Here is a 7,749-nt window from a genome sequence, read left to right as displayed (position 1 = left end):
GCTGAACCCTGATTCTCAACCACCACAGTGTCCTAGGCACTAAGTTTCATAACAGGACATTTAGGGGAGACCCTTTCCCCTTAGAGCCTGCCTGCTGCATCTGCCACAGTCATCCCTTCACATAAACAGCCCCCCTCCATATAATTTAAAACTTAGAAGTGCTCTGCACAACTCACTCCTGATCAACTATATGCCTAAGGTGAGGTTGGGCACGAGCAGGTATTTTGCAGTGAAACGAACTACCAGTTGTATAACACATTGTATAATATGGTACGGCTTCATCCTCAGCCCTGGGCTGGGGTATTATTATGACCATGTTGGTTGGTGGGCAAACCCAGGTACAGAGAGGCTGATAACTTGTCCAAGATCATTCAAGGAGAAGAGAAAGAAATGGAACTTGATTCTGATCTTTGGACTTCATATTACAAGCAAGCAAGACTCATCAAAGCAAGCCTAAGCAAACCCAACTCTCACTGGGATGGAGGCCCTCTAATGCCCACACCAGACAGAAATACCACACCTCACAAAACATTCTTGCCCAGGAACATATAGCGGAGGTACGTACGGCTAACAGAATTACAGGATGATGACAAATGGGTCCGCTGAGGACAGGGGTAAACACCCGACAAGCTTTGGGAGCCTCAGAGGGCAGTGCGTCGGCATGATCTGATAACTGGCTTTCATAAAAATGCTCTTAAATCAGCAGGGCAAATGGGATCTGATACGGCATTCTTGTTTCACAAGGCAGTGAGTTAGCTGGAGATTTGGGAAACTGTTACATCAAAGAATGTATAACAGAAACATTAAGACCCTCAAGAGATATGATTTAAATACTGGAATATTTTATTTCTTTGAAATGCCTCATGCCCTGATGATCCCTGACAAATGGAATGCTACTGTATGGATCTGCTCATCTCTCAAATCTAAGTTTCAGCACAATGTTTAAAGTCCCAGCTTTAAACAATGGAAAAAATTTACAGTTAAACTTCTCACAACCCTACATTGTTTCAGTCTAGGAAAATGAAAATAAAGTCTTCTTTTACCCAGTGAGCCTCTAAAATTCCCAAATCCTTGGTAACAGATGAAATAAGTGACATAACTTGCTGCTTTCATGTGCATAAAACATCATTTTATTTTTTTCAGTCTCCCATGCACCAGGTTTTCAGTGAGCACCAAAAAACTAAACATATTTTCCAGAGTAAAATGTAGCATATTCCCAATTCTTAAGGCTCCTGGGAGGATTAAATGTGATTTAATGGACAGGAGAACTCGTTCTGGTAAGTTTCTCAGATACTGGAACAGTGTAGGTGGAAATGGCAGAGAACATGAGGGATGCAGTTGTCCGCCACCCAGGGTCACCCTCTCCCCTCTCAACCTCCTCATTTCCTCCAGGAGAGGAGGCTGGCTTTCCAGTGCCCTGGGCTTGGGCAGAGGAAGCTCTTGTCCCTCCCTGCTCATTGCCCTGCTCAGCTACCATTCAGGTGAGGCTGCCCTGCTCCTGGGGAACCAGGCTAAGTCTAACCCACAGAGAGAGAAGCTGTATCTGCACAAGTTCTAGAGACTCCTCCCCAGTGACCTTGGCTGGACACATCCTATTCAGACGGGAGCAGAACTGTGCTCATTCTACACTTTGAGCTTTTCCCATGGAAATTTGTCATCATCTAACTATAGAATGTCTGTAAATGGAAAACTGAAAATGCTAATAATAAGCCCTCTCTATTGTGACTTGTATTGGTGTTCGGCCCTCTTAGAGAATGCCTGCTGCTTTATATTAAAAAATAGATAGATAGATAGATAGATAGATAGATAGATAGATAGATAGATAGATAGATATGGGACAGAAAGGGAAGCCTATTATGTCACCTCCTTCTAAAATTTTTTGATGACTTTCTCCTTTCTACATAATAAAGCCTGGGGTCCTTATTCTCATAGGTAAAGCCTGCTGCGAGCTACTTCAAACTACTTTCCCAGTTTTTTCTCTCATCTCATTCCACCCCATCTCCATGCCCATGTCCATCCTAAAGACATGCACATACACACCACACACACACACCACACAGCCTCCAGAAACTCCAATGGTTCTACATTAATTACTTTTTCTCAGGCCCTTTCTGCTCTTCTTTTCTTTCTTTGGGGTACCCTTTGACCATTTCCCTAAGTTACTCTAAGCACTGTTCCAACTGCTCCTCCAAGCCAAGCTCAAATGCCTTCTGTTTCCTGAATGTTCCCCCAACCCCCTATGCTGACTGCCCAGCTCACTTTACCTTTTCCAGGGCCTTGCCTTAGAGTTATCTGTGTACACATCTATGCTACGGAGAGGTAGGACCCTGTCCACTCAAGTCTGTATTCCCCTGGGCCTGTCTGGGGTCTTGCATGAAGTAGATACACACTAAATAGCTGAACTACAAGTCCACCATTCTCAAAGAGAAACTGGGGTCAGGGACCTGGAAAGAAACAAAATGGCTCTACTTTTACTCCTCCTGATGATTTCAACACTGACTTTGAAATTTTTCCTCTCTGCTCCGGCTTGCAGGCTGCGACAGGCTTCACTACCAGTGACCACTGGCTAAAGCCAGGTGGCAGTGAAGATTCAGACAGTTAGCTGAGTCCTCCAGGCTCCTGGCAAAGTAACTGGAATTGTGGTAGAGCCGGCAGGGAACCCTAGAGCCACCTCCCAAATTTGAGGGTGGACATTATGCTGAGATCCCACCCTTCCGGCCCACCACCCTGTGCTTACTGCTTCCCTCTGGGGTAGGCAGTGTCTTCTGCAGACAGGGCACAACTGAGAAACTCTGGGCACACTATTTCACCCCTAAAGCAGAAATTGCTGGTTGTTTGGTCCCAAAGCCATTCTTTACTTCCTTGGTATCAAAAGCCCTGATTTTTAGTAGGGTAAATGGCCTCCCACAATAAACACTACATTTTCCAACCTCCCTTGCAACTAGGTCTAGCCATGTGAGTAAGTTTTAGCTGATGAGTTGTAAGTGAAAGCAATGTACGTGACTTTCAGGAATTGTTCTTGAAAAAAGAGAGTGCACTCTTTTTTGCCCCTTCCTCTTGCCTGCTGGCTGGAAAGTGGAGGGGATTGGGGAAATTGGACCATAAAGTAGAAGCTAAAGGCCGGGCATGGTGGCTCACGCTTGTAATCCCAGCACTTTGGGAGGCCGAGGTTGGCGGATCATGAGGTCAGGAGATCAAGACCATCCTAGCCAACATGGTGAAATCCCATCTCTACTAAAATTACAAAAAAATTAGCTGGGCATAGTGGCATGTGCCTGTAGTCCCAGCTACTCGGAGGCTGAGGCAGGAGAATTGCTTGAACCTGAGAGGCAGAAGTTGCAGTGAGCCGAGATCATGCCACTGTACTCCAGCCTGGTGACAGAGTACGACCCTGTCTAAAAAAAAAAAAAAAAAGGGTAGAAGCTAAAGCTGAGAGCGACAAAACAAAAAGGGCTCGGGTCCTTCCACTACATAAAATTGTGTAAGCTCTGAATTGTCTATTGATAAACTTCTTTCATATGAAAGAGAAATATAGTTCTATCCCATTTTAGTCATTATTACCTTAGGTTTTTCTGCCATAGGCATCCAAACCTAAACCAAACGGAAACATTCCTGTGCTCTAATTTCTTCCTATGAAATTTCCAATGTCATAGAGTTACTCCAAATGTTAAATGAAAAATCTCTTTTAAAGTGCTCTTTAAAAAGACTCCTAAAATTTTAGCTTGACACACAGGCATGGTGGCTCAAGCCTGTAATTCCAGCACTTTGGGAGGCCAAAGTGGGTGAATCACTTGAGCCTAGGAGTTTGAGACCAGCCTGGGTAACATGGAAAAACCCTACAAAAAATACATTAATTAGCCAGGCATGGTGGCACACACCTGTGGTTCCAGCTTCTCAAGATGCTGAGGTGGGAAGATCACCGGAGCCTGGGAATTCGAGGCTGCAGTGCGCCAAGACTGCCACCGTACTCCAGCCTGGGTGACAGAGTGAGACCTTGTCTCAATGAAAAATAAAAGCAAACATAAATAAATAAATGAAAGACTTGTAAAGTTGCAGCTTGACACCTGGGATGTGATCAGTAAATATCTTTTTTCTAACTCTTTTCTTTTCCAGCTCAGGCTTGAGAGATTTTGCTGTGACTTTTTCCAGGGGGCTTTAACATGCATGTTCTCTCCAAAAGTATTTTCCTGGTTGACTATAAGACACAGCATCTGGTGGAGCTGAAATAGCAACAGCTGTTACTCACGGAGAGCTTGCCACACGCTGGACCATACAGTCACTCTACACGGAAGATCTTACCTCGTTACTGTGACTGCGCAGTGTGAGGTGAACAACACCCTCATTTTGCTGAAGCAGAACCTGAGATTCCAGGGAGTGAAATCCTTGCCCAAGGTTACACAGCTCATCATCAGCGGTGCTGGGATTCAAATCTAGGTCTGGTCAGCCCTGGAATCCATGCCTTTGACCACATTGCTGCCTCTGCTGAAGAGCAGAAGACCTGGGGAAGCAGGAAGATTTCCCGGCTGCTCACCCTGCTTCCACCTCCGCAATCGCCTAAACTGACATCAGGACCCTCTTCCAGCCCCTCCTTCTCCCCCTTTCTCCAGAGGGCAGAGGTGTGTTCATGAATCTGCTCTCCTCAGGCCCTTGAATTTTGTAAGAAGTGTTGCAGAAAAATGCTTTCACTCGTGGCTGAATCTGAGGCTTCGTCCTTTTCCTAGTGATTTTGATGCCACTGCGCCACTGCGTGAACATACCTGTGAGATGTGTTATTTTTGTTTTAAATAATTTGAAATTATTGGAATGCAAGAATCAGCATTTGGATATTGCCGTTTGAGGGAAGAAGGAGGAAAATTCCCCAGTATCGTTAGAGCTACACCAAAATTGCATTGAGCCAAACTTGCCACCAAGAGCCCAACAGTCACCATGATGCTGAGCATGGAAGGCAGGGAAGGGTTCGCGGTGAAGGTCAGGGGCCTACCCTGGTCCTGCTCAGCCGATGAAATGATGTGCTTCTTCTCTGATCTCAAGATCCAAAATGGCACATCGGGTATTCGTTTCATCTACACCAGAGAAGGCAGACCAAGTGGTGAAGCATTTGTTGAACTTGAATCTGAAGAGGAAGTGAACTTGGCTTTGAAGAAGGGCAGAGAAACCATGGGACACAGATACGTTGAAGTATTCAAGTCTAACAGTGTTGAAATGGACTGGGTGTTGAAGCATACAGGTCCGAATAGCCCTGATGCTGCCAACGATGACTTTGTCCGGCTTAGAGGACTCCCATTTGGCTGTAGCAAGGAAGAGATTGTTCCGTTCTTTTCAGGGTTGGAAATTGTGCCAAATGGGATGACACTGCCAGTGGACTTTCAGGGGCGAAGCACAGGGGAAGCCTTTGTGCAGTTTGCTTCACAGGAGATAGCTGAGAAGGCCTTAAAGAAACACAAGGAAAGAATAGGGCACAGGTACATTGAGATCTTCAAGAGTAGCCGAGCTGAAGTTCGAACCCACTATGATCCCCTCGAAAGCTCATGGCTATGCAGCGGCCAGGTCCCTATGATAGGCTGGGGCTAGCAGAGGGTATAATAGCATTGGCAGGGGAGCTGGGTTTGAAAGGATGAGGCGTGGTGCCTATGGTGGAGGGTATGGAGGCTATGATGACTATGGTGGCTATAATGATGGCTATGGCTTTGGGTCTGATAGATTTGGAAGAGACCTCAATTACTGTTTTCAGGAATGTCTGATCATAGATATGGAGATGGTGGGTCCAGTTTCCAGAGCACCACAGGGCACTGTGTACACATGAGGGGTTACCTTAGAGAGCCACTGAGAATGATATTTATAATTTCTTCTCACCTCTTCATCCCATGAGAGTACATATTGAAATTGGACCCGATGGCAGAGTTACCGGTGAGGCAGATGTTGAATTTGCTACTTGTGAAGATGCTGTGGCAGCTATGGCAAAAGACAAAGCTAATATGCAACACAGATATGTGGAGCTCTTCTTAAATTCTACTGCAGGAAAAGTGGGGTGCTTACGATCACAGCTATGTAGAACTTGGTTTGAATTCTACAGCAGGGGCAAGTGGTGGCGCTTATGGTAGCCAAATGATGGGAGGGATGGGCTTATCCAACCAGTCTAGTTATGGAGGTCCTGCTAGCCAGCAGTTGAGTGGTGGTTATGGAGGTGGTTATGGTGGTCAGAGCAGTATGAGTGGAAATGACCAAGTTCTGCAGGAAAACTCCAGTGACTATCAGTTAAACCTTACTTAGGTAGAGAAGGAGCACCAAACAGCTACTCCATGTATAAAAGCTGTACATTTGTAGGAGTTGAATAGAATGGGAGGGATGTCTAGTATATCCAGAATGATTGGTAAGTGGGAAATATAATTGATTCTGATCACTCTTGGTCAGCTTCTCTTTCTTTATCTTTCTCCTTTCTTAGGAAAACAAGAGTTAAGTTTAACAGTTTTGCATTACAGGCTTGTGATTCATGCTTAATGTAAAGTGGAAGTTGAGATTATTGTAAAACTTCAAGCTCAGTAATTTTGAACACTGAAACATTCATCTAGGACATAATAACAAAGTTCAGTATTGACCATAACTGTTAAAATAATTTTAGCTTTCCTCAAGTTAGTTATGTTGTAGGAGTGTACCTAAGCAGTAAGCATATTTAGGTTAATGCAGTTTCACTTATGTTAAATGTTGCTGTTATACCCCAAATACACTGAAAACTTCAGATGCGTGTTGAGAAACATGCTTTTCTGTAAAACTCAAATATAGGAGCTGTGTCTACGATTCAAAGTGAAAACATTTGGCATGTTTGTTCATTCTAGCTTTCTGGTTTAATATCCTGTAAGGCACGTGAGTGTACACTGTTGTTTTTTTTTTAAGGATACGGGACAATTTTAAGATGTAATACCAAGACTTTAGAAGTTTGGTCATGTAGTTTACATGAAATTCTGAGGCTTTGGTTTAAATCTTTCCTTGTATTGTGATTTCCATTTAGAGGTATTGTACTAAGTGAAACTTGTTAAATAAATCTTCCTTTTAAAAACTGGAAAAAAAATAAAGAATCAGCATTCGGAAAGTTTATGTAACAGGATATTAAATTGAAGCTTTGATGAGGCACAAAACACAGTATGTTTATAATCCCAGACTAAGGAGTCAAATCTCCATGTTTGCTTCAAAGGAAAATTCAGAGAACCTGCTCCATAACTGTTCAATCTTCTCACCACTCAGAGAATAAAAAAGGGCCAAGAGCGCCAGGTGTGGTGGCTCACACCTGTAATCCCAGCAATTTGGGTGGCCGGGGTGGGTGGATCACTTGAGGTCAGGAGTTCGAGACCAGCCGGGCCAACATGGTAAACTGCTATCTCTACTAAAAACACAAAAATTAGCTGGGCATCGTCGCACGTGCCAGTAATCCCAACTACTTGGGAGGCTGAGGCACAAGAATCACTTGAACCCAGGAGGCAGAGGTTGCAGTGCGCTGAGCTCACACCACTGCATTCCAGCCTGCGTGATGAAATGAGACTCTGTCTCCAAAAAAAAAAAAGACCAAGAGGGTGGCAAGGAGAGAGGATTCTATGAAGAGGATTTATCTGGAGAATGCTGTGCTATGGGCCCATCCCCTCTATTCCCCGAGGCAAGGAAGATTGCCTGCTTCCTTGGCCCCCAAAGAGCTTCATATATGACCCCTATAACTGGGGAGAAAGGCCTGACTCCCACCTGGGATCCCACAGGATGAGA

At 44.5% G+C, this 7,749-nt stretch overlaps 1 pseudogene across 1 annotated transcript; it reads left to right on the top strand.

Moving 5' to 3' along the window:
- Window positions 1-4,782: 4,782 nt before the first annotated feature.
- On the top strand, window positions 4,783-7,060 carry LOC108534436 (heterogeneous nuclear ribonucleoprotein H2-like; annotated as a pseudogene). The gene has a single exon (XR_001886973.1). The product of XR_001886973.1 is annotated as a heterogeneous nuclear ribonucleoprotein H2-like (transcript).
- Window positions 7,061-7,749: the final 689 nt, after the last annotated feature.

The sequence above is a fragment of the Rhinopithecus bieti genome, unplaced genomic scaffold (genome assembly GCF_001698545.2).
Source record: "Rhinopithecus bieti isolate Rb0 unplaced genomic scaffold, ASM169854v2 scaffold_11919, whole genome shotgun sequence".
NCBI lineage: Eukaryota > Metazoa > Chordata > Mammalia > Primates > Cercopithecidae > Rhinopithecus > Rhinopithecus bieti.
Note: the sequence above shows the minus strand (reverse complement) of the source record. Positions and strands in the feature narration are given on the sequence as shown.